At 36.4% G+C, this 14,238-nt stretch overlaps 1 pseudogene; it reads left to right on the top strand.

Moving 5' to 3' along the window:
* The first annotated feature begins 3,418 nt into the window (after positions 1-3,418).
* Positions 3,419-4,076, top strand: LOC142443125 (PHD finger protein 23-like; annotated as a pseudogene).
* The last annotated feature ends 10,162 nt before the right edge of the window (positions 4,077-14,238 follow it).

Raw genomic sequence — 14,238 nt, 5'->3', positions numbered from 1 at the left:
AGTGTTAAGAGTTTGGAGGCTTCTAATCAGAGAAACAAATAAAAACTTGTTTTATCTAGAAAAATCCATTCAAGTGTACAGTGGCCATTTTAATTATATCTCCATTTGGTATAATTTTTAATGTGATATGTAAATAACTTCCCTTATAATTATATCTGTAAAATTCTATAGTATCGATCTTAAGACTAGGTTTGAACTTAGAGTGTTCACAGATGTTATTTACACCCATTGCAACAAGAGATCCAAATATTCTTAGTGGATATAACCTTTTTACCCATGGAGAAATGACTGGGTATTATTAGTATTTGTGTAAATATACAATCGTGTTTCTCTTTCTCCTTTGTCTGGTAAGAACAGGGCTTCCATTTATATGTAGAGGATATATAACTGAATATGCTCTGTACTAATGTCTAGAACCTAATTTTAAATCTTACAAAACCATTCCTCTGAGAGTTTTTAACTTGCTTAGGGTAGCTCCTTCTTCATAAAGAGTCAGATAAAATAAAGAAATAAATCATTATTCAAATTTCATACTAACGTCCCTGAGAAATTTATCCTGGTTTCTTCATGCATAAAAACAAACAAAAAAGGAGAAATAATGCTAAGAAAGCAGCAGAAGAAACGTTATCCCCCAAATCCATCCTATTAAATAATCATTTCAACTTCATAATTTGTCACCAGCAATATTAGTTTTACAGCATACTAGTTTGAAAACTGAATAATCTGTGGTCTTTAATGTATACCTCTCTTTCAACTTGATCAGGCACCATGACTGCCCACTATTTGCTGAGTACAGTTCAGAAAACATTGATGCTTATAAACCGTGTGGTCTTGGTGGTGGTGATTTTTTCCTGCTGTAAAAGGATGGTTTTAAGTGTACCCTTTCATATGACCATTATTGTATATTATTTCCTGTATATTTTCAAATAGTAACTGATACACATTTAAAAACCTTAACTATATGTAAGTATGTTAGACAGGGTTCACTAGAGAAGGAATAAAAAATTGAGAAGCAGGTAAGACAAGTCCAGTTCCAAGCCTGTGGGACAGATGTTAATTTCAAAGCTTCTCCTGGTTAACATGATTTTGGAGCCAATGAACCCAAGATTGACTGGAACTTCACAGGCTGGTGGCTGCAAAAGCAGATGAATCCAAGGTCAGCATGTCAGATGGCAGGTCAAATAGCAGGTTGCTATTTGCTGCCAGGTATGATGGGAAATCTAAAGGGCAGGCTACTGGCTTATGTTCAAAGAACCAGGAGTTGATGAGCCAGGTACAGGATCTAGCCCCAACAAAAAGGAAGCAAGCAATTCTACAGTGGCCCCTTACAGAGGGAGCAGTTTACACCCCTGAGGAAACCTAATTAAGGATGTGGCCTGAGAAAGGGGGGTGTATGCTACCCTTATTGTCTTTTAATTGCTTAAATACGCAAAAAAGATCTCATTGTGGAATTGATTACATTTGTGTTTATTCATTTTGTGGGAACTACTAGGTTACAACTGCTAAGTCACTGAGAATACTGACTCAGCCAAGTTGACACAAAGCTTACACAATAACAACAAATATATGAGTATACAAAGTCTTATGAAAACCTCATACAAGTCTTTTACTAATTTCCAGGCATTCCATTCATAATTTCCCAAATTGTGAACTTATAATATTTGTCATTTCTCAATGATGCCATCACATATGTATTGCCACATTTCCCCCCCAAAAAATATGCTTTTGATTTGTGATGTCCTTTTCTATAGTTTAATTTTCCCTATGGGGCAAAGTATTAGAATTTTATTAATAACCAAAAAATCAATGACTCAAATATACTTAGCAATGTCATGGGAAAAAGGCCCCGAATCTGCTTCCATTACGATTATAGTCAAGAAAGTACCAGGCAATAGTTGTACTTTGTTACCCATTGTTTCATAGGTCAGAATCAACGTGATAGTAATAACTTCTCTAATTTCAAGCACTGATAACCAGATACTAAAAATAGTTCAAATCCCCCCCCCCCTTCTTTTTTTAAGTACATTTAGACTTCATTCAAAGAAAACCTCTCTTAACTCGGGGCTCCTAGTAATGCTCACGTAAGATTTTTGAGTGGAGATGAAATTATACAGAGAGCTTATTCCAATGCATGGATAATAGTACATATTCTAAAACATTAAACATTATTAAAGAAGCCTTATTTAAAAAGCACAGTATTTGAGTCCTCAGGTGTTAATAAAAGATCTGTGGTTCAAATACACCAGTGTCTCCACAAGAGAAAAATATGGTAGTTTATAAGTATAAAAACAACATTTTCTTCTGATCACACGGCTAAACTACGTGAGAAGAAATCTCACCAATCTCACTCTAGGAACATTTTCTTTTGCTTCTTTCAAGACAGGCTTGCCTGTTCTTCTGGCAGTCCCAGATATTAGTATTCCTCAAAAATATCATAAATCAAATATATAAATGTTTTCTTCGGTCTTCCTTACTCACTCTTCTGCTTCCACATGCATCTGAAGGTGTACCACCCAAAAAAGGGAAAAAGCTCCTCTGTATGGAGTTTTCGTGTTTCTCAATAGGCAAGCATCTAGCAACTCACTCTGAGTGGTGCACCCTGTGGCATTGCCTGGCAAGGTTCTCTCTGGTCACAGTGAATTTTTTTTTTTGTAAATCTTTCACTGGAACTTCCTTTTTTTTGTGATGGCTAATTTAAGAGAAGAGCATGCAGTTTGTGAAATTGTGTTTCCTGTTCAGGAAAGTGCCGCAGAAACTGCTGTGATGGTGAGCACAGCTCACAAGGACAGCACTTGGGAACAACTCAAGTGTGTGAGCGGTTTTTCTCATTTCTCATTTCAAAAAAATTGATGACAAACCTCCTTCTGGACATCCATCAACTTTCCAGATGGATCGAAAAGTTAACTTACAGTGCATTTGAAGTTCATTCTACCAAGTGAGACTGTGGAAAGCTTAATAAATCTTGGAAAGCTAAATAAAAAAAACTTAACCAAGCATTCTTTTTAGAGGTCCTGAAAAGATTGTGTGACAAAAAGGCCTGATTTGTGACACATGGGGTCTGGTTTGCCACAAGGACAATATACCTGCTCACACAGCCATCTCAGTGTGCCAGTTTGGGCAGAAAGCAATATGCTTTTCTTGACCCACACACGTTATTCACCTGACCTTGCTCCTTGCGACTTCTTTTTGTTTCTGTGTTGAAGAGGGACATGAAATGATAGCAATTTGACAATGAAGAAGAGGTAAAGAAAATAATGAGGGAGGTACTGTCAGCCATCCAAACAAAAGAGTTTGAAAAACATTTCAGACTGGTTCGCAGATTTGACAAATGTCTTAGGTGTAATGGGGAGTACTTTAAAGGTGATAAGGTTGTTCTATAAAAAAAAAATTAAATGGACCAGGAGGAGGAGAGGGGGCGATGCTGGAAGTCATGGAGGAACCCAGTCCTGAAGATCTACTTCCAACCCTTAAACCAGAAACCCATCCACCAGAGAAAGGGTGGAGAACAATTGAGGATTTCAACAAATTCTGTAGTTTTGTCTTGGCCTATGCTGGTTACATTCCCCCACCCCCCCGCAGCAAAAAGGACAGTGATTGGCCAGCCTCTGGCTCCAGCTCTCCGTTGCAAGGCCCCAGACAGGTCCACCTTGCTTGAGAATATGAAGCTCAAGGACTCTCTCTTTGATTTGGATAGCCCGAAAGTGGCATCTCCCCTGTCCCCTAGATCCCTGACACATACTTCCTGGTCCCCTGCTGCTCTCACCCCAGTGCCCCTTTCCCAGGGGGATCTCACCCAGCCGCCTTGAAAGAAGGACCGAAAGAACCGAAAGCTGGGGCCTGGAGGCAGGGCTGGCTTTGGGGTACTTCGAAGAGCACGGCCAGCCCCTGGTGATGGGGAAAAGAGGTCTCGAATCAAGAAGAGCAAGAAAGGGAAGTTGAAAAAGGCAGAGCGCGGGGGTGGGGTGGGGGATAGGCTCCCACCTCCTGGAACTCCCCGGGACCTGCCATCTCTCACTTTCTGGGTCAGGGTTGGACTTGGGATGGAATTTTACAGAGTCTATAAAACTTTAGTGTAAATATAGCACTCCCTCATTTCTTCTCACTCATTTATTTTCGTATACATCAGTTGTATTTTTAATTTTGGACTTCCCCTTTTTGACATGGCAGCTCAGAAGTACCACGGCCTGGTTGAGGGAGGAAGGAAAGCAGAAAGGTGGTGTTTCTTTTTCCATTTTATGAGCTGTTTGTCCGGACGGCCTGTGTGTTGTAAATAAAGCAGAGTGGGCTCTTTAGCGTTAATTTAAAAAATTAAATGCATAGCTTTACAAAACAAAATTCCGGTTTCTTGGGTATACCTCCTCATGGGAGACTTTTGAAAATACTACTGCTTGAATCAGATGCATCTTAAATTTTCAAAGTAACATCCTTGCCTTTTAATATTGTAAAGATGTCATTTGATTTTTAGAGCCTTAGCAAAGCTCTAAGGTCGCTACACTATGAGTCAGCATCAACTTGATGGCAATGTGTTTGGAAGGATAGCAGCCTTCCGTACGACTGATAAAGAAATCCCCAATCTTCAAAAAAGGACCAATAAGTAATATCATGATAAACTGAGAAAAGATTGGAGTTGTCAAGAATGCCATCTTGCTTGGATCCACAATTGATGTCCATGGAAGCAGAAGTTAAGAGATCAAATGACACATTGCATTAGGTAAATCCGTGGCACAAGACCTTTATTAATTGTTGAAAAGCAAGGATATTATTTTGAGGATATAGGTACATTTGACCCAAGTCAAGGAAACATGAATTCTTGAATTCTCAATCCTCCTTTTATTCAGTTCAATTAAATAATAGTGCTAATTCTATAATCATTAATAATAAATTTAGGGAGAAAAATATTCATTGAAGCCATGATTCTCTGAATTTAAGGATATTGTGTTCTCGTGTTTATGTGCTTATATATGTGTGTGTCAAGTCATTTTTGAGTAAAAGGGGGAAAAATAACTTTTTAAGATGTGGCCATCAGATAACACAAGTAACTTTATTCTCAAATACCAATTTTTACATATCAGACCTAAGTGAACCCTCAAATTGGAAAAAATTTCCAACTTTGTCATTGTAGTCTTTGGGAAGTTTTTCTCCCAAGAAAGAATGAGAGAATGGAAGACTATATATTTGAGGTCTTTTCTCTCCCATAAATTCTGGCTGATGGCGGTAAGCGTGATCTCATTGACATGCATGGTTACTTGCTGAGATAGTCACTCCCATAGTCAACAGTTTTAATTATGAAAACTATTAAGGTTGAGCAGGACTACTTGGTAGTCATTGGATTAATCCATGCGCAGTTTATTTTATTGTTTCTTTAATGCTTAAGGATGGCCTTCATTAAATATTATTACTTGAACTCCCTCACAGAATTAAAAAACTAAGTCAACATTTATCTGTGATGATTCTTCCATGTCATTTCATGCCCTTAGAGGTCAGTAACTAACATTCTTATATGTTATAGTGCCTCCTTCTACATGCCAGAGAAAAACATATGTTTCACTCTTAAACAGTAAGACCATTAATATGTTTACGATTTCAGGCTTTTCTTTGTAAATTTCAGTAAAAGGGAAAATATATGTAAACTACAAATTAGTTTGTAAAATCTGATGTATCTGTCATATTTTTTCAGAAATAATTGTGACATAAGAATGAAACTAATAGCAATAGTAAGCATTATAAAGTAATATCAAAACTTTGCATTAAGAATAATTATGGCACGTAAAACATTATTAAACTGTATATCAAAGTTGAATATTCTTAAACTCTGTATCAAAGTTGGTCATGATAGAAGAGCAGGGACAAAAAAAGCTCATAAATGGAATTAAAAATGAAGCAACTCTAGATTATTCATTGAAATAATCCAGAGGCACAAATTAATTTATTAAATAATAATATTAAAAGTATCTAATCTTAAATTGAAGTTTACATAGAAAATATTTACATTCATTTGTAAATATATGTTAATTAGACTATAAGAATTAGTAAGTACATAGATGGTTTACAGTGATATTGGGTTATATAGTTGATAAGAAAAATGTGAGTATGTTATATGCTGCATATTATACTGTATCTACAAATGACTCATTGTCTGTACCATAGAGAAGTTATATAAAAATTTACAGCTTTGTCTTCATTAGAAGTACAGGCTGTAAACATAAAGCAACTTATAGGTTTATAGATAAAGAAATCTTTTTGGATTTTTAATTTGGGCAAATGGAAAAATGTGATCAATACTGGGTTTAAGTAGTATTTCCTAATACATTAAATATTTATTGATAGCTAAGTAAACCTAAATTACTTCTATATAGATAGAATGTACCCTGTAGAAACTGAGTCAGTTAACACGAAGTTAAGAAAACAGAATCTAAATTCATGACCAAATTTCCAACGTTAACAAAGATTCACTTTGATTGATTTGATTGTTAATTAACTTGATTGTTAAAGCAAAATTAATCGTTGCAAAGTGATGACAGTATGAAGTTTTTGATAGTTTATTAAGCATACTCTCTAAATACTTCACCATGCTCCAACTTGAAAGTTATTTTTAAAAATTAATCTCTGGAAAGATGACATTTCTATATTGAGAGATTGCAGCAGAAGCAATTTAGACCATAGGTTGTACTGTTAAATTCAGGTATAACATTTTCCTTTAATTCTCAAGGAAGCTTAGTTTGACTACATTTTACATTATTTGTAAGCCAAACAATTTTATTTTGCTCATTTGACCGACGAACCATGTTGGGATCCTGATCTCAAAAATTGCTTGCTGGATAAACATCTTACTCATTTTTATCAGTTGTAAATTTCAAGTATCTCAAATTTACAACATTGCCTTTATTTAAAGTCTACTTTTATATTACATTGGAGGATCTAATATCAGTATGCAATGTTATATATCACTCCACTTCTCCCCAGGGCCTTTGTTTTGAATTATGTGTGCATTTCATAATGATCTACTCGACAGAAAGTTTTAATCCAGCTGTTATTTAATGTTGAAGCATGGATATTCTTAAAACTAGAACTTGGCATCGGTGCCGTGTGAGCAGATGTTTATGAGAGTTGCCGAATACGATAGATACTTAAAGCTATGGAGTGATTCGGTGCGCTGATTCTGCATGCCGCTGTCGGAGAGCTGCAAGGCTCGATGGTCTTTTTGTGGATTGTTCTTTGCAGCAATAAAATTTGCATTTTAATCTGCAGAGATGTTCCTATCTTTCTGCCAGCTATTATCAGCACCCTGTCCAGAATCATCAGGCTAGAAGCATAATGGCTTTGACAAATATTTTCATGTTACTTAGCAAATATTTTTTTTCATCACTGAAAAGTTATCCTCTCCGTAACCAGAACTTATATTACTTTGGAGAGGTCTAAAATTTCATTTAAACAAACAAACAAACATGAATTCATATGGAATTATATTACCATAGCAAATCAATGGTTTGAATAAAGGAAATAGTCATAGGAGTCTCCATGACATCTGGAGAGCTTAAAATCCCAAGCGCTCAAAGGGGAAAGCATTGTCTTTAGTGATGCTAGCTCACTTTGCTGGAAATTACACATGAATATCAGAGTAGAAACAGGTTCCACTCATCTTACTTTAAATTCTAATTAGAGAGATTCACACAGTACTCATCTAATTATATCTATGGACATGCTGAAATCATTTAGATAACCAGGAATATAAATCAATATGGGTTACTCAATGAATTTTGAAAAAAAACTATTTCTAAAACATTTCACAATATTGAATTTAGAAGAAATATCAGCTATTAAACTTCTCCTACTTTCAGTTGCTGGGGGGATATTTAAAATGAGATAAATAAGAACAAAATAGGTTTTCTGTTTCACTTTCTGCAATAGCCATAAAGTGAATATTTCCCCAATATTATCCCCAAAGATATAGGCAAAATGACTATAAGATATCTTGTTCTTAATTCAACAAATTTGTTGTATGTATATTTTATTTTCTGATAATGAGGCAAAAGTTAAGTATAAATAGCACAAAATGTAAACATGAAACATTATATATTGCACTCTAACTTATATAAATAGCATAATCACACTTGAGTTTTCATATCTCACTCATGACCTATTTTTGACTATGATTCTGAAATTCTTTGCTCATTTCCTTCTTTCCCTCATGTTAGTTCATACATGTACATATTTATAATGCTGCATCATGGTAAAGATATAATAACACACTATTTTAGTACTCAAATCTAGACATAAGGACAATGGCTCTTAATCTTGCTTATAGTAGTGCTTCTATGGCACTGGGGGATTTTAATCTCTGCATTTCATATTTATTATTTATAGAATTTATATACTAATAAGTTATATCAAAGATTAAAATGACATATGTTGAATATTTAACTTAGATTCTGAAAACTCCATTATTTAATATGTGTTTTCTTTGTCTTTCTTAGAGTTTTCTTGGTAGGTAGTACTATTGCTGTGTACAGTGACTTCCTAATTCTAATTTCTTATTTTAAGAATATTTTTTGTGCTTTAGCTGAAAGTTTTCATATCACATAGTATTCTCAATGAGCACTTCCTACACAAATGGTTCCATAACACGCGTTCAAACTCTACAGTGTGTTACCACTCTCTCTATTTCTTCTCTTTTCCCATTCACCTGTTTTTCCTGGTCTTCTCTATCTTTTCATCTTTTGTAGTTGTCAAATGCTGCCCTTCTTGCCTCATTTTTAGTTCTGAGGAATACATTCTTCATGAGTATTATTATTTGGTCTATCTTGTAATTGCTCATGGCAGTAGAAAGCCGTCTTTTCCCCGCAGAGCTGCAGGTGGTTTTGAACTGCTGGCCATGCAGATCACAGCCCAATGCTTAACCAAGGTTCCATAATCATTATATAGCCCTGTCAATTGTTTGGCTCTGTCACTTATATGTCAGTTTATTGATGGTGGAGCTAGTGTGTTACAGTCCTGCTGGAAGCTAGGGCACTTTGAGAATCAATCAGTTTCTACATAGGTTCCAGATTAATCTTCTGCACAAGACCTTTTTAAAGTGTTGGAAAGCAAAGATGCTATTTTGAAGATTAATGGACACCTAACCCAAGCCATGATAATTTTAATGGCCTCATAATCTGAAAAGATGTACACCAGGGTTGTATTCTCTCACTATACTTATTCATCCTGTATGCTGAGACATTTATCAGAGACGTTAGGCTATATGAAGTATGCATCATCACTATTGGAGGAAGGCTTATCACCACATGTGATATGCAGATGACACAGCCTGGCTTACTGAAATCAAGGACGAATTTAATAATTTTCTGATGAAAATAAAATGTTACGTACTTTAGTATGGATTTCAACTCATTGAAAAGAAGACCCCAAATCCTCGCAACTGGACCAATAAGTGAAATCATGGTAAATGGGGAAAAGAATGAAGTTCTCAAAAAATTTGTCTAGCTTAAATCCACAATCATCAAAGAAGCAGTCAAAAGACCAGACAATGTGTTGCATTGGGTAAATCTGCTGCACAATACCCCTTTAGAGTATGGAAAATCAAGGGTGCTATTCTGAGGACTAAGGTATGCCTGACCCAAGCCATGGGATTTCCCATAGCCTCATATGCATGAAAAAATTGGACATTGAATAAGGAAGACTGAGTAAGAATTGATGCATTTGCATTGCGGTACTGGGGAAGAATATAGAAAGTACCATCACGGATTGCCTAAAGGACAAACAAGTCTTAAAAGAAGTGACACACATATTCTCCTTAGAGTCAAAGTTGGAGAGACTTCATCTTACAAATTTTGGATATGTGGTTAGGAGGGACCAGTCCCAGGAGAAGTCTCATGCTTAGGAAAGTAGAGGGCCCGCCAATGAGATAGATTGACATAGTGACTGCGACAAAGGCTTGAAGCATAAGAACAATTATATGGGTGGCCCAAGACTGGGTAGTATTTTTGTTGGTTTGTTTCTCATAGGCTTTCCATAAGCCTGAAGCGACTAGATGTCACCTGACAACAAACTACAGATGCATGTGAAAGTTGGACATTGAATAAAAAAGTCAGGAGAAGAACGGATACTTCCTAGTTGTAAGGCTAGAGAAGATTATTGAAATCCCTGTAGACTGACAAAAGGGAAAAAAAATTGTCTTGGAAAAGTGCTTCCAGAAAGCACCTTAGAGGCAAAGATGGAAAGACTTCATCTTACATATTTTGAACATGTTGTCAGGCTAGTGCAGTCCCTGGAGAAGGATATCATGCTAAACTAGCAGGGCATCAAAAAAGAAGTTTTTTGACAACATGGATTGATATAGTGGCTACGTTGGATAGGCTCAAACTTAAGAACAATTGTGAGAATATTCAGCTGTAAGCTAGACCTAACAACAACAATGAAGTACAAATAAGCTGTACATTTCTGCAGTATTAGCCACTGAAAACCTTATGCCCAACAGCTGCACATTGCCAAATACTATGCTGAAAGATGGAATGGGTTGTCCATTTCTGAGGCATTAGTCACTGACAACTTTATGAAAAGCAGCAACTCAAGTTGGAAAATACTTAAAAACTTCCTGGGGAGATGCAGACCCCTCGGAATAGAGCCATGTAAAGCTTCCAAGGTCTTCATTTGCTGGCAGGGAAAAATTCAAAATTTGGAGGAAGAACAACAAATATCTATTAATAATCAGGAAGTTGTATGCAATAAGTACAAATCTAGAAAAATTAAAAGTCAACCAAAATAAAATGGAACGCAGAAAGGTAGATCCTAGACACTAGTGAACTGAAATGGACAGATATTGAGCATGGTCTTTGATTATATGGTAGCTCTTGAAATGGTTGAATGTCAACAATTAATTTTATTATAATGAGCCTATATATTTCTCCAATTAAAAAATTCATCCTGCATAATTTAATTTTTTGCCCTCGCATCCATCATTATTTCAACTTGAGGATTGAATTTTCATGTAGTTCTTTCAGCTGGAGATATGCTAAATATGTTATTTTCTTTTGATTTTCTAATTCCAGATCTTTGCACATTTCATTAAAATACACTGTTTTGTATTTTGCGCTGCCCTTTGAAATTTTATGCTCAGCTTTTTAACTTTTATTTCATTTGATTTAAATATCCTATCATCAATTGTAGCAAAATTTAGATCCCTTCTGAAAGGTACTTTGGTTTTATTTATCTTTAATGTCTGATTAATGACTGTGATAGTCTGGGTAGAAACAAATCCAGGGAGACACTGATGTGTGTATAAGAAATAGGTTAATATACAAGAGCAAGGGAATATTGAGAAAATATCCCTGCCCAGTCCAGTTTAAGACCATAAGTCCAATATTAACCGATATGTGATACTAATCTATAAAGTCCTCTTTAGACTCATGAATCACATGCAATGATCTCAAATGCAGGAAGATCACAGGTCAGTGGGTGGGAAGTCTTGTGGATCCAATCTCATTGTAAGCATCTCAGTGCTGGCAGAGGTCTCCGCATTGCTTTTCTGATTCCAGAACTCTGACTCTATCATTCTCTCTCCATGTGTGTCTTCTCCACAGGGATGTCTTACACAGGGAGTAGCTGAGAGAGAGAGAGAGAGAGAGAGAGAGAGAGAGAGAGAGAGAGAGAGAGAGAGAGAGAGAGAGAGAGAGAGAATGTATGTCTCCCGCCTCTAAGGAGGAACACAGGAATTCCCAGAATCCTCAGGAAAAGGCCATAACCAGGGGCCTCCTTGACTGTGATCTGATTGACAGCCTAGAGTCCACCCCTTCACTCTGAATCCTCAAATTGACATCAGATTTGTAACTACCATAAATACCATATAGTCCTCATATATGACGCTGCTGATGTCAATACATAACTCATCAGTTCTTCTGTCATTAATGTTCAATATATCAAATTTTTTTAGTCTGTTCTCTAAATTCAGATTGTATATATTTACCATTTCAGGAAGTAGCATATGACCAAGAACCAATGATACTGAAAGAGGAAGTAGAAACTACATTGGAGTTACTGGAGAAAAACAGGCTCTAAGTTTGGACAAAACACCAATTGAAATATGTGCATCACAATTTAATCCTTATCCCAAACTTATTCAAATTTCATACCGAGCAAACAGTCTGAAGAAGAACACAGCATCAGGATTAGATGAAGTCCTGTCTGCAACCTTTCATATGCAGATGACACACCTTTGACTGTTGAAAAAAAATGAGGAGAACTTGAAGCACCTGCTGAAGATCTAGGAATGCAGCCTTCAGTATAGACAACAAATCAATGTAAAGAAAACCAAAATTCTCACAGATGCATTAATACATAACAATCTGATAAAGCACTGGAACTTATTTGTTCCAGGGATTTGGAAAACTTGGGAGACTCTACCTGATCAACTGGCTAGAAAAGTTCCATATTTGTACCCTTCCTAAAATGTGGTCTGATAAAATGAGGAAACTATGGGAAAATATCAATCTCTCATGCAAGTAACATTTTGCTGAAGATAATTATAACAATTATAACAGTATATCAACAGAAAAGTTTTAGAAATTCAAGCTTAACTCAGAAGAAGACACAGAAAAAAGAAAATAATTGCTAATATTGTTACAGTTACATAATTTCTTGCCAACTTGAGTGAAGGGATGGAGTCTAGCCTGTCAATCAGATCATAGCCAATGAGGCCTCTCTGTGGGCATTCCTTTGCTTGATGATCTGGGAACTCTTGTCTTCCTCTCTAAAGCAGGACAGACTCTGTGCTTCATATTCCGGTTGACAAGTCACATAGAACTATGCTAATGGAACCAGAAGCCTGGAGCAGGAGGAGCCACGAGACCCATCCAGAACTGAGATGCTTCCACTGCCACTGAATCTCCAAGATTTTTCACCCACTGACCTGTGAACTTCCTGCATTTGGTGTCACAGCATATGTTACATGAGTCTGAAGAGGAATTTATAGACTGGTATCAGACATACGGGCTAATATTAAACTTATGGGCTTTATATGTACTGGAGTGGAATGTTTTCTGAATACACAATTACTCTTTATACAGAGCTCTTTGTTATACACCTGTGAGTGTCTATGAATTTGATTATCTAGTCAACCCAAACTAACACAAATATCAAAGAGTCCAATTTCCCACAGATGGCCCCTGGGTTCCCACTCTACCCTCCCCACTCATTCACAGTGCTATGATTTTTTTTCATCTTTCATGCCTGATACCTGATCCCTTCGGAATCTCTTGATCTCACAGGCTGGTGTTCTTCGTCCATGTGGGCTTTGTTGTTTCTCACTTATATGGCCGCTTGTTTATCTTCAAGCCTATAAGACTTGTACCATCAGTTTTCTTCACTACATTTGTTTATGCACCCGTTTTGTCTTCAGCGATCTTGTCAGGATAGGCGGGTATGCTTCTGGTACAGATAGGAACTGGAAACACAGGTAATCCAGGACAGATGGACCCCTCAGGACCAGTGGTGAGAGTGGCAATACCGGGAGGTTGGAGGAAAGGTGAGGGAGAAAGGGGGAACAGATTAAAGGGGTCTTATAACCTCCTCCCTGGGGGATGGGCAACAGAGAAGTGGGTAAAGGGAGATGTCAGACAGTGTAAGATATGAAAAAATAATAATTTATAAATTATCAAGGGATTATGGGGGACGGGGGAGCAAAGAGGGAGGGGAAAAATAAGGAGCTGATACCAAGGGCTCAAGTATGGTGCAAATGTTTTGAGAATGATGAGGAAAACAAAAAATACAAAAGTGCTTGACATAACCTATGGATATATGGATTGTGATAAGAGTTGTTTGAGCCCCCAATAAAATGATTTTTAAAAACAACAACAGCATGACTTTCAATCATATTTCCCTTGAATTCTGAGAATATATCAAGATAGATTTGCTGCATTGAACACTAATTACAGATTGGATGATTTGTGGAATGACATTGAGAATATAATAATGAAGAAAGAAAAGGGTCATTAAAAAGACAGTAAACAAAGGTCAAAGTCAATGTCAGAAGAGACTCTGAAACTTGTTCTTAATCATAGTGCTTATGTAATTCCTAGTTGAAGAAACCATACCCAATGTTTTTACCACCAATCAGTCTAGTTTCAACAAGGATAAACAGTTGAAACTAATGGCCTTAAGGAGACCATAGAGGTTGTATATTGTTGTTTGTCTGTTTTATTGAAGTATACTCTATTTTTAAAATACTTTTATTGGGACTCTTACATC

Source organism: Tenrec ecaudatus, chromosome 3 (genome assembly GCF_050624435.1).
Source record: "Tenrec ecaudatus isolate mTenEca1 chromosome 3, mTenEca1.hap1, whole genome shotgun sequence".
Taxonomy (NCBI): Eukaryota; Metazoa; Chordata; class Mammalia; order Afrosoricida; family Tenrecidae; genus Tenrec; species Tenrec ecaudatus.
Note: the sequence above shows the minus strand (reverse complement) of the source record. Positions and strands in the feature narration are given on the sequence as shown.